Source organism: Tauraco erythrolophus, chromosome Z (assembly GCF_009769465.1).
Source record: "Tauraco erythrolophus isolate bTauEry1 chromosome Z, bTauEry1.pri, whole genome shotgun sequence".
NCBI lineage: Eukaryota > Metazoa > Chordata > Aves > Musophagiformes > Musophagidae > Tauraco > Tauraco erythrolophus.
In genome coordinates this window covers 37,574,559-37,592,525 of record NC_141496.1, presented here as the reverse complement: position 1 = coordinate 37,592,525, position 17,967 = coordinate 37,574,559, and the positions used below count along the sequence as shown (strand labels likewise).

General features: G+C 41.7%; 1 protein-coding gene across 2 annotated transcripts in view; it reads right to left on the bottom strand.

The window, feature by feature from the left end:
* Positions 1 to 8,806, bottom strand: part of MEF2C (myocyte enhancer factor 2C) — a 123,547-nt gene extending 114,741 nt beyond the window's left edge. For both annotated transcript variants that reach the window (XM_086629812.1, XM_086629813.1), the window contains exon 1: positions 8,567 to 8,806. The gene's annotated coding sequence lies outside the window, so the exon portion shown is untranslated. The remainder of the gene's footprint in view (positions 1 to 8,566) is intronic.
* Positions 8,807 to 17,967: the final 9,161 nt, after the last annotated feature.

Genomic DNA, 17,967 nt, shown 5'->3' with positions numbered 1-17,967 from the left:
ACTAGAAGCATAAACATAATGTTCTGGATGGGGATTTAAGTACTGGAACTTGTACTGAAGATAGATTCTTATTTTGCTTTGTCAATATCAAGTTTTGGAAAAAACACAAAAATATTAGTCCAATTTTCAACTTGTATGCCAAGAATATTAAACAAAGTGTAGAAGAATATTCTTCCGTTTCTGTCATATGCATATTTTTTTTTTATTGCAGCATCAACAATAAAACAGAAACACTAGATCCTATTGTTACTCTAGTGAAGATAAGCAGATTTCTACCTACCAAGGATATAGGTAGGCATTCTCCATTTCTGTACATGTAATTACAGGCAGTTCTGCTTTAATTAGGTAGCTTGCCAATCATTCCATCATGTTTCCTTTTAAGAAAAAACTGGAATGTTATTTTCCAATTAATATACATTTTAAAATGTAATTTTAAATTATTTCCAATCACTAACAATGTCACATAAATAATAGCACTAGTAACCCAACAAGCCTGGGTTATATTTTTTTAATGTGCGATCCCAAGAACATTAACAAAATTCTGCTTCATCCTGTTTAGCTTTAAATGAGCGTACCAGTCCACAGGCTCTTACTAACATTTATGGTCATATTTCTGGTCTCTAAAATTTATGTATGTGTGTTTTGGATAAAGTTGCACATTTTGTATGCCACTGCAAGGATGCATTCCCTGGCTCAGTATTCTGACATAAAAAATGTGTCATGTAGAAGTTTGGTAAGTGTGCAGTTTCACACTTATTTCATATATTGCAGTGGGGTAATAAGCTGAATTTTTCCTCATTCTGCTCCTATATCAATTCCTTGTCTGCATTTTACACATATAAGGAAGATAAAGGAAAAACTGACCATTTCTGCAGGATTCTGTGAGCAAAACAGGTTCTCATCAAACACTACTTAAAAGACCAGTTCCTTATAGGTACAGAACACATTCAAACAATCACCGTTATTATTGTGTTATTATTTTAGACCATTGCCCTATGTCTGCAACAACTAAGGATTAATCGTAGCAAGCCAAATTCTATACACTCCAACAGGAAATTTGTTTGAAAAAACTCTGCAAGATGAAGGTTTTAAGCTTGACTATCATGTATTGTCCACTCTCCTTCATCTGCATACCATTTTACCAAAGAGTCCGTAGCTTTCCGAAAAGCCTGCCTCCTTTTTTGCTATTTCTCCCACTACTCATACTCAGTTCAGGCAGAAGCAACTTTGGGGACACGGAGGGACAGAGATAAAGCAGGCCTGAGGGTAAGCGTAGAGAACATAGTGTCTCCTGCTGGTTTCACAGAATATCCTCAAACTGCACTAACTTTTTCTACAAACTGCCCAGGCATTCCCAAGGGTTACAGCAACCAGTGGGGTGCTGCTGGCAGCACACGTCTGAAGCTAAAACGCCAGGCTGAAGGGAACGCATGGGTCAGCGCTATGGGACGGTCACAGAACCTCAGTGTCCTGTCATTTCTCTACACACCCCCCCCCCCCCCACCTCCCCAGTCTTTAGGGACGGCTTTTCTACGCAACTCCAATGAAATAATGTAAAACAACCTCCACTGAGAAGTCCATATGGAATTCTAAACCTAAAAGGGCTGTAGTCTAGCTTCTTACATGGGTGGACACGTTCTGGACCATTTCAAATTTCTGTAATGATCTGACAATATCTAAATTATTTGGATTAAAATAATGCACCATTATTTATAACATCATGTCATATCACAATATATTTGTCAGTAGGGGGAAGAATTTATTAGAAATCGAACAGCATATGCAATTTTACTTTTCTTTATATTACTAAAAAGTAATGTTTCACGTGGACAACGTTCTGCATTATGTTTACTTTTGCAGATGTGTTTTATAAACAATTTCACAATCTTCCCTCCTTGTCCTTTGTACATACTTTGCTAATGGCTATTGATTGACTACTTAAAAGTAAATAGTGAAATTTAACTGAGCATAGGTTTTACAAATGGCATGCGTCCTGTAACTATAAAAGCAAACATAAATAATGTTATTTCTAATTCAGTTTACTTAACTGTACACCTTGTGATTGTATGATGAGAGAAAAGAGACAGTAATGCCTAAGGTGAATTCCTGCACTGGCATTTGGTTAATAATAATTTTCATGATAAACTTCCCTTAATCAAATATACAGTTGGAGAAATAAGTGTCAGAGAAGACTTGTTAGGTTGGATTCTAAGGTTTGTATCAGCAGTGCTCTATAACCTGGGAAAAGGAGGCAGAGGAGCTCTGTGCCGTTGCTGCATTCCATCCCTCATCTGTGGGCTGCCTTATGGTTAACATAAATGAAGGCAGTAGATACTGACTTTCCAGGACCTGCTGTATGGGTCAGGAGAGCTCTGAAGGTCTCTCCACTCGAACTCTTGCAGCCCTCCCATGTCAGGGAAGGTGGCAGAAGGCAGAGATAAGTACATCTACCCTGCTGAAGCAGGTGACTGCTAAGTCACCTGTTCAGGGAATTAAAAAAGGAACCCAAGCTACAGGCTTCATGGGTGTAACTACTAAACCCATCTTGCATTGAGAGTTTATTCCATATAATTTTAAAATAAATAATTTTCAAATAATTTACCAGACCAGTTTCTAACTAAGTCAGATATAATGTATTTCTAGAATTTCCTGGGATGTATTTCTGCAATCTCAATGTATATAGTTGTTAAAAGTGGGGGAAGGGTGGGGGGGGGGGGAGGAAAAAAAAGGAAAAAAGAAAACATAAATAATGCTTAGTGGAGCTCTGTTTAGCTGTATTTCTGACTAATAGTCCTACACTTGAACTGCCCTAAAGATTCTTTTTCTCTACGCTTCCCTCTATTTCTCTCGCAAATTTACTTTCTCTTTGCAAGGGAAGAAACAATGTAACTATACGAGAAAATTCTATCACTTTTGCATGTTAGCAATGGCTGAATAACGAATCCCATTTGCATACTCTGAAATACTTTCAAGATGCAAGGAAGTTTAAAGGCTAGGATACTCTCTGATGTTTAGTGGCTTAAATAAATGGCAGATCTCAGACAGGTTTCTTTGCATTTTAAAAGTAATGGGAGAAAAATGTGATATTAACCAGGTTGATGGCAGAACACAACCCTAAAAACTGTATTTTTTATATATTCTAAAACCAAACACTAATTCCCATGACCAAGATCTGCATGTATATATTTAACTGTCTGTATTCAGTGGGAAACAATTATTTTATCTGTAAGTGTTCACCTAAATTTTCCGTATGTGCATTAAGAAGGAGACACAAATCTTTATTACTCATATTAACTGGTAAACTTATGGGTTTTTAACCACAAAATCATTTTATATCTTTTTAAAACTTCCTTAGGAGAACAAGCATCTAGGAATTCCACTGCTTTTCTTGAAAGTCTTAGAATAACCGGCTATATTTCCAATGCCATCATTAAATTGATCTCATACTTTACATAAAACTGTGCGACATTAAAATGTGCAAAGGTGTACTCAGCCTTGTCTGCTTCTTTGTCATTATGAGACCACACCTGACAATTCAAATATACAGCTGGGGCCTGTAAGTTGTATTTTGTCACACTGATGCTAGGTAACTTTTTGAAAATTACACCCTCCCGTCAGAAAAATAAAATATTCTGCTGTTGTATGATATAAATATACTACAACTGAATGTTTTTTCAGGTATGCATGAGTTATATGGCCAGACTGAACTTGTCAGAAAAAGATAGCATGGTTCATTTTTAACACTCCAAGCTCTGTTTCGATATTTTCCACACACGTATTCTTTTTCAAAAGTACCAACCATCCACATCTATCGTCAAAAGCATAAGATGCGCATTTTACACGTGTGAAGACTGTCCTAATACAGTTTTCTTGCTTATACAGCAGTAAAATAACCAGGAACAATTAAAAAATGCAATAACTTAACTATTCTTTAAAGACCGTAATGAATGAGCATGTCTCAGTCTAGTCTTTTTCATCCTATTTGGCCATGAGGTACTTCTGAAACTGCATTTATTGTCTATTTCCAAGGGCTTACTTTCTGAAACATTATCCTATCAAAATTTTTAAAATTCCCATTTGAGTCTCATAATACATTGTTGAGAAGTTAAGTGGAATGCACACAGGAAACAAAAGGAGAAAAAGAAAATGTACTTTACATATAACATAAACTTTTCAAAATACAGCTAGGCAGAGCTAGAATGAAAGAAAATCAAAATGTGCTTTCAGTGTCCATTAAGATAAAACATCTGAATTTACAGGAGTTTCCTCTCTGATTATAATAACATGCACAAAATTAAATACATAAATATTAATTTTATGTTTCACATAAGATGAAGACAATGAAAAAAACTGTTTACATTTATGGTTGACTCATTAGTGTTTTATTATGTGAAACACTAGGAGGCATCAGTTGGGTAAAAAAAAGAGTTCTTCTTTTGAAAAATGGTAAGAAATTAGCATAGAAGTTATCAGCTTGGAAGTTTCATGCTTCCAAATGTTAAAGGCTGTACGTTATAACTAAATTATGCAAATAGCCAAAACTCTCTGGTCTCACTGATAAATGACATATTTAATAATATAGGGACAATATTTAATTTCCTAACTATCTTCAAACCAGAGTAGGATGTTTGCATATGCAACACAAAGTATAGCTTTATGTCATTTATATTTTAAAAAATTACAGAATAGGGGTAAACTAAGATGACTTACTTGTTCCTCAATATTATACTTTTTGATAACTCTGCAAAGCTCTGACATCTTTTAGGTACTCTTCTCTGCATGTAAGCTCTTAACAGGGAAAGTGCAGTGAATTTAGTATAGTCCTAGGCACTTTAAAGAACTTTTGATTGCTATTACAGGATATCAACCAGGCAAAAAAAGATTGTAAAAAATCCCAAGACAATCACCTACTACATTAAAAAAAATATTTCCCAAAAGCGGTGAATTAAACAGCATTTTATAAATTTGTATAACAACGCTACAACTGGCTCTACCTTTTACTATAAAGTCATACAAAACCAGTAATGTCAAAATTGCGTTTTCCTTCCTTCAAATTGCTTTTAACAATGACTAAGCAACAGAGTTATAGTTGTCTTATAAAATAATCAATTGAAATTGAAGTGTGCCTTGCCATGCTGCAGCAATCAGCTTTTATCTCTGCCCAATCAAAATGACATGTGAACTGCCTAATCCTTCTTTTGTAAGGCACATAAGACTTTGTTGTCACTGTTGGTTTTGTGAATCGCCTCTATAAGCTGGTCTGATTTCCTAAAGATGACAGATCCTACTGAATAGACAAGCTCTACTGCACTGCAGTCAACGAGACAGTGAGATTAAAGTGGAGGACTGAAGACACCCGCTTTTAATCATCTGTCCACATGCAACATTGACCATCAGTTCTGAAAAAATTACCTTATAGCTGGTGAGAGGACCCAAATAATTCCTTTAAAAAATAGAAGACTAAAAAAGAAAACTTTTCAATTTTTCACTTGCACCATCAGTTGTGTTTGCTGATCAGAGTTCTTCTAAGCCCATTTTGTTTCGGACATAAGATGCAGAACTGTGTTTTCATCCTTTTCAAATAGAATACTAACCCAACTCTTAAGCTTGAAGTTTTCTAGCTGTTTGGAATTACATATATAATTTTTTTTTTTTTAATTTTATACCTAAGTGGCCACAGAGCCTAAATGAGGACGTAGCAAAATCTCTCTGCTGATATCATATAGAAAAATGTAAAAATCTTAAAATACATCAGAAATATAACTGCTTTGGTTATTCTTCAAAATGCTGAAGCAGAGACTATAAACTTCTTGAAATTACATAGCACCTTATTTATGTTCATGTTCATAATCAGTGCTTTGAAAAGAATACCACTACACCTTCCTTGATTTTTGGATAAATTATCGTGTAATTTAGAGTAAGGATGTCCAACAGGTAAAAATGGAGTCTACATGTCAAAAACCAAATGCTTATTCTTTCAAGCACCTAATAGCAGTTAATGACTCTTGCTCAATGAGATGTAGAATTATCCTTAGCCATCTCTGAAGATGAACTGAGCTATTCTGGTGAACAACAAATTACCCTGTTACAGAGAAAAGTAAAAGAAATGAAGTTGGCAAAAGTATTCTATTCACAACTTCTGCTCAGTTCCTAAGTTTCTATGTAGTTATATTTATCTACTAAATAGATAGCTACCGAAATCTTTCAGAGATAAACTTTTGGAAAAAGCTTTAGAAGGCTTCATTTCTCTTTGTCTGTAATATTTTAGATGTTTTAAAAAGCAGAGTCCTTTAACAGAGGCATCATTGTGTTTCTGAATATACATGCTGCAGGTACATGAACTAAGAGTGTTTATAAAAAAATATGAAAAAATTTCTGATCCTATATTGAACGAAAAGCATTTGTATGAATTTTCTTATGATGCTCCAAAACTAGCAGCTCAGGAGCATAACTCTAAAAGACTTAACTTCACACACTATTCATCATTTAGTACCAATTTCTGTAAGGCTCTTAAGCCCAAGTTTCCTTTTTTCTTGGTCAAGTAATCTTAAGAGGATACAGACATATCTGATTCCTGCATTCATTTATAGGACATCGAAAGTGACATTCTTTACATCTCTGTCCTAAGAGAGCTACGGGACAGGCAAGAGATTTAGGTCTCCCAGGGGCCCCGATCCTGTAAATCATTATTCCTGTGACTTGTTCATTTTCACACAAGTAGTCCCAGCTTTGTCAGTGGGACTAGTCGTGTAAGTACTGTTTGCAATAAAGAAGGTTTTCATGTTCAGGTCTGAGAACTATCTTCTTATACTAGCTATGTACGGCATAATAGTAAAAATATATTTAAACAGTTTTTAAAATAAAAGGATGTGTACTACAAGGAAAATAGACACTCTAAATAAAGGGCCATTCTCTTAAGTTCTTCTTCAAATAATTTTTCCATTATTTCCAAAGGGACTGAGGTGCGAGCAGAGACTTCAGTGTTAGACTCGATAGGAATTACGTATTCATTAATAGAGAAAGAATAATATAATAGGTATTTTAATAAAACTGATACAGTAAGAAAGTCTTAGGGGTTTTTTGGCTTGATGTTAGGTCTCTAAAATCATGTAACAAAAACAGTTTACAAAATAACAAAGCCCCAAAGTGGCTATTTGCCTGAGCTTTTGAACTGAAAATCAGCATGTATGTAATACAGAGGTTAGAACCGGTTCACAGGTGGTTTTATTTCCATGCCCTGCCAAGCCTCTAGGGATTGAAGTTATTATACTCCATACAAACATCTTTACTCTTGAACCACAATACCCAAGAAAGTACCAATAAAAGAAATCTAGTCATATTTGCATCTAATGTAATTGGTTTATCATCCATCTTGTAGTTCTTTTAAAGTAAAGATATGAAACTAGGACATTTGCCATCAAGCTGCTTGTCAGATATGTGCTAGGAAAATGTATTTTGTGTCAAGACAATTATTTCCTGATTACCAGCAAAATACTGGCAAAGTGCCTTTCTCTGCTTAATTCTCTTAAATCTTTAGTCTTAAGTTGTCTATTACAGTATTTAATTTCAGAATACAGGTATTTGCTAATAATAATTATTACATGCAGTAAAGAAAATGGAACTCTTCTATAAAAGACAATGCTTAGGTTCCCACAATGATTCACTAAGTTTTGTTTTGCATTGTGCTGCTTTTTTTTTTTTTTTTTCAGAAGGGGGGAAAGGAATTACTAGTTTGTCTTTATACTTGTTTTGGTTTTCGGGCTGGCAGAAGGTCACAGTAAGTTTTATGGGAAACGCTAAGTATTACAGTTACATAATGCATCGATAGTCTTATAAGTGTCTCATTTACATTGAACTTTATCTTAGCCTGCAAGTAACTGTACTGCAACTAAACCAGTCAGTTTTGCAAGGCTAATTAGCTATACTCCCTTGTACTAAAAAATGTAAGGATTACTCAAAGTACTATGTGAAGACCAAAGCATACTATTCCAAAAGAGGTTTGCAGTCTACGAGTTAAATTCCCACATCAATGCAAGGGGTCTTTCCATCTCAAACGTTAAGTGTTCAAATAAAAAAATGCACAAAGTTAAACACTTGCAAGCATGCATTACCTAAACTCCAGAACTGAAGAGCCTATGACACAATGAAGTTTAAGAGCATTTCACTCAAACTGGGTTGTTTCCTTAGTCTGGTAAATCAGAGTGCAAGCACTACAAGGTCAGAGCATTCGGTGAACTATTCAAACCAAATAAGCTTCAAACACTTCACAATATCAAGCAGACAAATGATGTAAACTAACTTCACTGAAGTTTAAACACTGAAGACACTGATAGAGACAACTCAGCAGTAATTTACTAGACAGTGATTTAACTATGATACTTGTCTAAAAAGTTACTTCTAAGCAATTGCCAGCGCAATCATACGCTTACAAACTCTGCAAGCAACCTCAACCCCAGTCCACACACAATGACTGATAGATTCCCCAAACGCAATAGGAAATGTACACAGGGCTTTCGTACCATGCCCGCCGTATTTCATTCCGATGCTGAATTTCACATGTACTTACATTATAAACATTTAGCTGTTTGGATGATCAGACTAGTCCTTGAGATATTTTCCTTTCACAGGAAAAAGAAAAAATCCCTTTACTTCTTCCAGCCTTAAATATTCACCACCTGGTTCAACATGCAGCCTCCTTGAATCACACACACAACCTTCAAAGTCAATCCAATAAGCAGCCAGAAGATGTCTGGGGTGTGTGTGTGTGCGTGCGTGTGTGTGTGCGCGCGCGCGCGCGTGTGCGTGTGTGCAGCGTGGAGGAGGAGAAAGTGGCTGAGCTGCTGGTCGGATTAAAAGTAACCGGACTCGTCCTGAAAGCGTCCAGGAAGGAAGTGACAGCAGGCGAATGGGAAAAGGCGAGCAGCTCACAGCCTTTGTAACATCGCGGAGGGGAAGGGGGAGGCGAGGCAGGGATTCAAACTACACGCCTTATGAGGTGTCCTTTTCTGCTTCGCTCCCTCTTCCTCCTTTTTCTTCTCCTTCTCCGTCTCTCTATTTCTCTCTCTCTCTCCCACAATCCCAAACGAATGACTCTCTCCTCCTGAGCTGGAGAAATAATCAGTTTCACTCTTGCAAAAAAGGGGGCGGGATCAGATCCCGAAAGCGTTTTAATAAAACAAACATAAGAGCAGCAGCAGCGGCAGCAGCTCCCTTCCTTGCCCCTCTAGTCTAAACTAGATTGATAAATTACTCCACTCCACTACTTTAATTATGTATATGGTATGCAGAATAAATCACCGAACATCAGCACCTCAATCAAGCACTTTTTAAATGATAATTGCATCTTGGGTGAATCAATCTTTCCATTCCTGACATTTTGCTAATTTTAGTTTTACGGTGGGGGTAACGGCACATGCCACACGCAAACCTGATGACAATCCTTTATTATACCGGGCGAAGACAACACGGCGAGCCGGTGCGTATTGCCCCCGCCGTGCCCACACCCCCCTCTCCCCCCACCCCCCTCCGCCCCGCCCGGCGAGGTAGAGCGGCGTGAGGACGGCACGATCGCGGCAAGGGCTGCTCGGAACGCGCAGCCCGGGCCAGCTCCGGTGCGGCCGGGGCGAGCGGCAAACGCCGCCCGCCGCCTCCGCGGCCGCTGCGCTGGAGCAGGGCCGCCCGCCTCCGCCCCGCGGCGGCGGGGACCGGGCCGGCGTGCGGGGGGCTGCGGCGGGGCTCGGAGCGCTCCCGCAGTGTCGCGCCCCGCGGGCACACACCGCGCTGCTCCGACGCCTCCCGGGGTGGTTCGGGCGGCCCCTTCCCCTTCGGGAGGGGAGGGCGCGGAGGAGCGGGGGCAGCAGACCCGCGGCCCCCGGCCCTTGTCACCGCAGCGCGGGAGCCGCCGACCCCCGGGGCCGCCTCCCGAGCGGAGCGGGTCTGCGGCCCTTCGGCATGTCGCACCACTCCCCCTGCCCTGCCCTGCCCTGCCCTGCCCTCTCCTCCCGTCCCGTCGCCGGAGGTTTCCTGCCCCAGCTCCTGGCACCTTCGCCGGGCTCCTTCTCCGGAGCCCTCCGTCTGCTGAGCAGCCCAACTTGCCAAACTCATCACGCTTCGCATCCCGCAGCGGGTGGCTTCCCGCCCGGCGCGCAGCGCAGGAGCCATCCCGATGGCAAAGTTTGGGGCAGCACCGCCACCTTCCCCCGAGAGGAACGCTGGCCGGATAAAATCCCACTCGCCTCCTCGCACGGGTCCCAGTCGCGGCCGGCCGGCTGCCGGAGACGCTCTCCTGTCAGGCTTACCCGCAGAAATCCAGCATTACCAGCACGCTGTGTCAAAGGACAGGATTTTTTTTTTTTTTTTTTTAATAGGTTCATTGGCTTTTAAACCGGACTGAAAGGACCGTACTATATGGGAGCTTGAATCCCAGTCAAGCACGTGCAGTAATTTGTGAGTAAAACTGGACTTTGTAGATACTTGTTTTAATTTCTATGCAGATAGCCAACTTTTACGATCCTTCGAGAGCAGCAGGGGAGTTTATCAAGGCACAGACCATTATTTTTATGATAGATTAAGCTCCTGGAAATAGGAACAGCAGGCGTGATAAACCCAAACGACTGAATTCAAACAACAGTGATAAATACATATTTGGTTTATTTTAATACAAGTCCTTGGTCTCGGAGTCTTTCCCCCTGCAAACATCTCATTGGGACACTGACCTACTTCCAAAGTTCCATATTTGACAGTGAATAAATGCCTTTTCAATTCAACTGTACTTCTTAAAAAAAACCCCATGGATGCCCAAAGCACGGTCAGAGCAAAACGAAGCCGAGGCAGCTCTGACGAGAAAACCCTGCAATCACTCTCAACTCAGATCCCTAGAGAATACCCTTTAGTGACGGCACGTCGCATCACGCTCTGCTCCGTCTCGGTGAGAGTTAGATACAGAGTGGACAACTCTCAGTGGACAGGCAGTTGCACGCTGTAAATGCACCCAGGACAACAATAACAGTAAAAGCGATGTGCCTGGAGCCACCAGGCAGGCAGGCACGAGCCGAGCACATTGTATGCGGTGGTGAGAGGCACATATGCTCGGCTGTGTCAGCAGCGGAGCCCGAATAATGTTGGGGAAGAAATACTTCCTCAGCCTCAGGTTTGGCACGAAGCGCAGCAAGAAAGAAATACGGAACAGTTACACGGGTTGTACCCTTGCTATGCCTCTTGTGCAGACAATTTTGGTCTCCCAGCATGGCACCCAACTATCCAGTAATATTCATGTTTTCCTAGCGGCAAAAATAGAAAACTGTGTTAAGACTTCACACTTTTGTGCTCTAATTGAAAATGACTGTCATCTGCTTTATTTTGTGCAGGATATGTAAGTTTTCGTGCTTCTGGGTAGTTAGTTGGTAATGCAGCCTTTCAGCTGTGAAGACAGAACACGAGCACCGTCGTATCTTGAAAGCGATTATTAGCGTAGGCAAGCATTTCAGAAAATAAAAGTATACGGCAGCCTAGCACATCTACTACACCTCCGTGTGGGCAGTTGTGGCCTGGTCTTTAAATAGTTGTGACCTTCACGTACTGGAGTACCTTAAAGCCATGCCAAGTTTTTGTCACGAGTACAATTCATCAAATCCATGCAAAGGACACCTCGATTTTTAAAGCAGCGTTCAGATGCTAGATGGACAAACAGATATCAGGGGAGGGATCAGCTTTCTCACTTGTCTCAGGGTTAGGTATAGCATGAATTTATGCAGTATCTTTTGAAGTGTTTAGGATTTTTTTTCTCTTTTGCTGCATTTAATTTTAAAATCTGGAATAATTTCAAACAGTGAAAAACCTTTGTTCTGGTGTCTGTGCTTGTACTGATGCTCCACAAATGCACCCTTTTCAAACTTCTGGCACAAGACTCAAAACTACTCTTTTGTGCTGGTCACAGGCCACGTGTAGGTCTGCCGACAAAATTGGTTCTTTCCTAATCCACCACCTGAGGCACCCACTGTTTTAAACAACGAGACGTCAGTCAAAATGTAATAATTATAAAACCAGATCTCCAAAGTTTTATCAAAGAGTGAAGTGTGTATCCAAGTATCTCTTTCCCTTACAAGTGCGATTATCTCAAGGTAACGTTCCTTTGAAGACGATTATCAAAGTCCGTTTTTGTTCTTTTGCGGATGCAGAACATATCTTTCCCTTAGGAGAAACGAGATTGCCAGCTTACATCTTTTAGTGGTGTTTAAACTGAAAAGCAGTAAGGTTACTATGAAATGATCCACCTCCTTTGCATCTTAACCCTGGGGTGGCTTGGTTTCTATTTTCTGTTTAAAGTTCTGCTCAACCCCACTCCACTCCACGCCTCGCTCTCTTCCACCACCTCCCTATCTTGCAAGAGCAACACAGTGTAACACTTCTTCCCATGTCTGGCTGCTTTTAAACTTGGCCCACGCTGGGTGCAGCGCTTGAAGTGAGCTTTACAAAATTATTTTAAAGTGAGCTGGGGCGGTTGCCACAGCAACCCACCCTGAGAGAAATCGAGGCTATAGATTAATCTACCCCACAAGATTATTCAACAGTACTGTATTTGTTCTTCATTCATTCAGAATATTCCCTCAATCCATATGCTTTTATAATGAACAAAAGATGTAAACTCAGATAATTTCAGAGATAATAGGACATATATTCCGGGAGCACAATTTAAATGCTTTGTAAACCACTGCAGAGAGCTGAAACGTACACGATTCTTTGCAGAATCTTTTAATTGCAAAAAAAATATTTGCAAGGTAGGCACAGCTGACATATGAACTTTAAATAAAATGGCATGCCATTACTAAAATGGTGTTATACACATCAAGCAATGATTACAGAAAGCCTTTGTCACAGGTGTACCTGTAAGTACATAATACAGCAGAGCTTGCTCTCCAGGCTTTGCTTTTAACATTAAACCTGAAAACAATAAATAGTACTTTGTAATATTAAATGCAATAAATATTAAACACTCACCACATACACCCTCTTTATTGTCAAAATCATCCGCCTCCAATGCGTTACTTAATCTTTCCCATAGTAGTTACTTCACAGTTTACAATTCTTGTTCGGCACCTTAGATGTTTAAAAGCACAAAAGTAGCGTATTATTAAAATGCAAACCTATAGTACTTAAACATATTCAAAGAGATTTATGAAACAATTTCTATAAAAAGAATACGAGTCTTTACTGATGTGCACTTAGGCCTAAAAGGAATGTCACTTGTAAGTAACTTGACATTTTCGGAAGCCGTAATAAACTCCATCTGAATCCCACCTTAGGGATGCTGCGCTATCAATAAAATTACGAAACAATTGATCTTGGGCTGTACTCATCGTCCAATAGGTACTTAGAAAATTGTTTATGCTTTTACGTGCATTTTGGAAAACACGACTGTCTCTTTGTTGAATAAATGCCAATTTAAAAGTCTGGGCCAAATGCTAAAATGTTAAAAGCTCGACATATTATTTAAGGACAGATGCATGCTGTGCCACCGCTCAGGGACGCGTGTCCTTGGGCCTGCAGGGATGGCAACGCAGGGTAACATCGGGAGCACCTTTTCCAACCCAAATCCCTGCTTTCCTGTGCACCTGTGGCCGTGGAGGGGGTGTCCACCCCCAGGCCCTGACGAACGACTCGGTCCGGAGGGGCGACTGCTCGGGTCTGTGCCCCGGCCCCTCGCACTGCTGACCCCTCCGCAAGGCAGGGCTTCTACGAGTTTGTTTTACTTTATATTTAGGGGCTGGGGTCTCCCGCTCGGTGCGGGGGGCACGGCCGGAGCGGGTACCTGACGGGCCGCCATCTCCTCAGGCAGCGCGCCCCGCCCCCGCGCGGGCACCGCCGGAGACCCCCGGTGGTGGCGGCGGCGGCGTTCGGCGCGGAGCCCGGGCCGGCCCCGGGCCCGGCTCGGCAGCCCCGGCCCCGGCGGGCAGCGAGGTAAGCTGCCACGTGTGTGCGGGGGCGGCCGGCGGGGCTGTGCCGGCCGGTGCGCAGCCCCCGGGGGCGCTCCGGCAGTGCCTGGGTCCTCCTGCTGCTGCTGCTGCTGCACCCGCCGCCTCTGCCTCTCCTGCCTCTCTCTCCCTCCTCCTCCTCCTCGCTGTTTCCGCGGGAAGGCGCTGAGGCGGGCGCCGGCTAACGCGAGAGCGGGTGGTCCCGGGGAGGGAAGGAAGCGGTAGCGTTCCCGCTGCGGTTGGAGAGGAGCAGCGAGAGCCCCGTGAGGCGGTGGCTATTTAAAACAGGACGGGAGTAGCAAAAGGGTGGGAAGTCCCGGTGTAAGGCCGGCTCTGGGAAAGGCTGGAAGCGAGCGGCGGCCCGATGTCCCCGCAGTACTGTCCCCATCGCGCCCCTCCGAAGTGGTTCACAGCCTTCGCAGCGCGTTGCCCACCTCTCCCATTTTTGGGATAAATGAGCGTTTGGGAGGCAGGAGCACAGTCCGCCCAGCGCTGCAGTGCCGGCAGGCCTCGGGGCGCCGGTGGCGGCGGCCGCGGGGCCGGGTGCGGTGCGCGGCTGCCCGCCAGCCCCGCGCTGGGCACGGGGCGCGGGGGGCGGCAGGGGGGGAGCGGGGGGCGCGGGGCTCGGGAGCGGGGGGCAGGGGCAGGCAGGGAGCGCCGAGCGGCGGGGAGGTGAGGCTCGGGCAGCGCGCCGCGGCGGGAGGGCGTGTGGCAACGCCTGCAATGGCGGGAAGTGCGTTTCTGTCTCGATGGACAGCCTGGAGGTAGGCTAATCTCAGGCGTTATCTGTTACTTGCCAGGCTTTTGAAAAGTTGGTTTTTTTTTTTTTTTTTTCAACGCCCGCTTTTTTAAAAAAGTGAGATTTTTTTTTTTCCTGCCCCCTTGCCGATATTTTCAAGAGCCTTTGCAGGGAAGAGACGGATTGTAGAGGGGAGAAGGCTGCCAAGCGCACGGCACTGAGTCAACAATGAGAAGGGGGGTTGTTTGTTTTGCTAAATTGATCCAATTCTAGTAATCTGAAGTGTTTCATTGCTACAAAAGGCAGTTTCTGAAACTGTAGCTTGCGAATTGATGTTGTCCTTTAAATATCTCATAAACAGTTGTCCAAAGATTATTTTTATCTAAGAATTTTTTTACTGTATTGTTCGTTTCTTTTTTAACTGTGTTTTAAAACCAGATATAGGAGGTAACTTCTTTGTAGACAAAAGTTTTCTTTCAAAGATTAGATGTTACTAAAATTGTCCTAGAAGTGTAAAAATAGTATTTATTACTTTGTGAATGACAACACAGACTAACATTAGGATCAGATCTGGACCTAGTGATAACCAAAATCTTTTTGTTTGCCACACATGCTTTTTAGAAATAAACTAATACTTGAGGTCTGTCATTTGTCTGCAAATGAGGCTGAATTTGCATCAAAAGGAGTTAACAGCTATAGAAATGTTGAATCTCATGCTTGGCATGGAACAGATGCTGTGGAGCCCATGCGCCACATTCAGAGTCCCCTGAAGTCTGTTGAAATCCGATGCGGTCTGATAGGTTTCAAATGAGACCCTAAAATGGAAGCTCGACCCTACGTCAGTGGTCACCCAGATCCCATTTCTGCCTCAGAATTAATCTTTGATTGTGCTGTAACGCCAGTTCCTGTAGCAGCCACTGTCTCTCTGTAAGATATTCAAACGTCCTCATCGTCCTACGACAACGTTCCACCAAATGTATACAGTTTATATATATACACATATATATTTTAGGGAGACAACACTTGTAGTCAGTGATCTTACTTAAGTGTAACTAAAGGAAGAATTTAACCTACTAACCTTTCCCCCTTTGAGATTTAGGGACTCCAGAAATGTGAGTCTAGACTTGCATGGAAGAAATGTATCAAGGGTTTTGAAATTCTTCAGTGCTAGTCAGAAATCGGCAAGAAAAACTTTAGTCTCAGACAAACTCAAAAGCTCAGGAACTTGTTTCGATTCTGCCCCCCTCTCCCCAATCTCTTCTGACATAAAGTTGATTAGGTGAAATTTCAAGCTAAATGGGCTTTTTTTCCTGTGCAAAAATATAAAAATAGATCAAATATGAGCTTAGAGTGGAAATTTGGAATCAATTCCCCATCCTAATAGGGTTTAAGTACAGGAATGTATTTGAAGAATAATTTTGGAAATGTTGTCATTTTCATGAACTGCTGTTCATCAGTCTGATTATTCTGCATCTTCGTGTGCCTCAGAAACTATTTTTTTTTTTTTTTTAGAAAGCGAGGCATTTGGTGGAAGTGTCATTTATCATATCGTTTAATACAACCGTGATTAAAGTCTACCTAGTTTATTAGGCAGCCTTCACCCACGAAATACAATATCTTTACTATTCAGCTTGGTCGCTAATACAGAAGAGCACGCTGGAGGGAGACGTGCTGTACTTTGGTGACTCTCTGTTCTGAAGGGCCCATGTCCAAACAGAGACTAAATCAGAGCAGCTGTGGGGCCGCTTGAATTTACAGAAGGGATCAGGTAGGTTCCTGCCAACTGCAGAGTACAGCACTGGGAGTCCCTGTCTTTAAAATCTTTACTTGTCTTCCGGTATCTCACACAACCTCTGGAATTGATGCAGAGGAAGGTAACTTTGTATTTAATTGTTAGTTTCTGCAGCTTTAGAAGTTTTAAACCTCTTCACTGTTAGCTGGTCTTTTCAAAAGAACTTTCTGCTAGGACAGTTCTCCCTAGTTCCCTCCAAGAAGGAAGGCTTCCAGAAAACAAGTTTCTGAACTAGCATTTTAAGTAAGGGCCATCTTTCTCTTTCCTGCTACCACGTTTATCCGTGTGATTACCCCCAGTGGAATAAAGAGAATCTCCTTGTGATCCCCTTCATTTTGGGAAGTGGTGGGGGGTAAGGATTTTTTTTAGGCTGTGCATTCTTTCTCTCTTTTCCTGAAATGGAATTGCCTGACTGAGGTATTGTGATATTTTCAGGTATTTTGCCAAAACATGCACAACCCGAAACAAAAAATACGATTGCACCCCCTTGCTAAATGTGTCACACTCAAGCATTTCTCTGTCTTGCACTGCATGATGATATGATACAGAAGCAGACAGCCATAGATGGCCAGAAAAGGCTTAATTAAGTATTCCGCAGCTGCTACAAATTAGATCAGCATCTGCATCTGTGTAGACAATGAAATTCATGGTAATTTTGAGGGCCAAGGGAAGTAGAGATTTGTTTTGGATAGACCCCTAGCCACAATTCAAACAAAATTCAAATCAAACCTGTTCTAAGGGTAGTAAAACGTTGGTCAACTTCATCTCCTGTTGCTGAAGGCCACTATGGTTCCCCATCCTGGCTACAGACACAGATTCCAGCATACCACGTGAAAGGCTGCTGTTACGGTATTTCTCAACTAGAAGAGGAAATGCCTTTTTATTTTTTTTTTTTAGAAACCCAATTTCAGAAGTTTTCCAAACTGGACTTAGAGATATATTTTAGATGAGCACCCAGCTTTTTGGCTGCTTCTCTGACAATGTGCCTCGATTTCACATTGCATTCCATTTTCTGGAAACAAAATTGGAGTAAATCATATGCAAATTTTAAAAGTCAATCATCCTACCTGTTGTAACAGACTATGCTGTAAGATATTTGCAGCATAAATTGCGTATAGAATACAACAGCAATAGATCAGTACACAGAATGAGGGGATAAAGGTATTGTTGGCAAACTCTTTTATACAGATATGCTTGCATGCAGATATCAAGAAGTAATAGGTTATTCTCTCGACATTTTGAGAAAATGCATAGTTTTTTAAGTGTTTGTAAACTCTTCAGTGCTAAATTCATGCTTTTGTTTTGCATTTGAACAGCGCCACACACAAGTGTTGATCTGTAAATGTGTCTTCTGACTGCTGCTGTAATACTGATATTTCTGTTATCAAAACAATAATTAATACAAAACTTTTATCAGACATTTTAGAGAGGCCTTTTGAAGGTTGACAGCTCTTGTTGATAAGCGA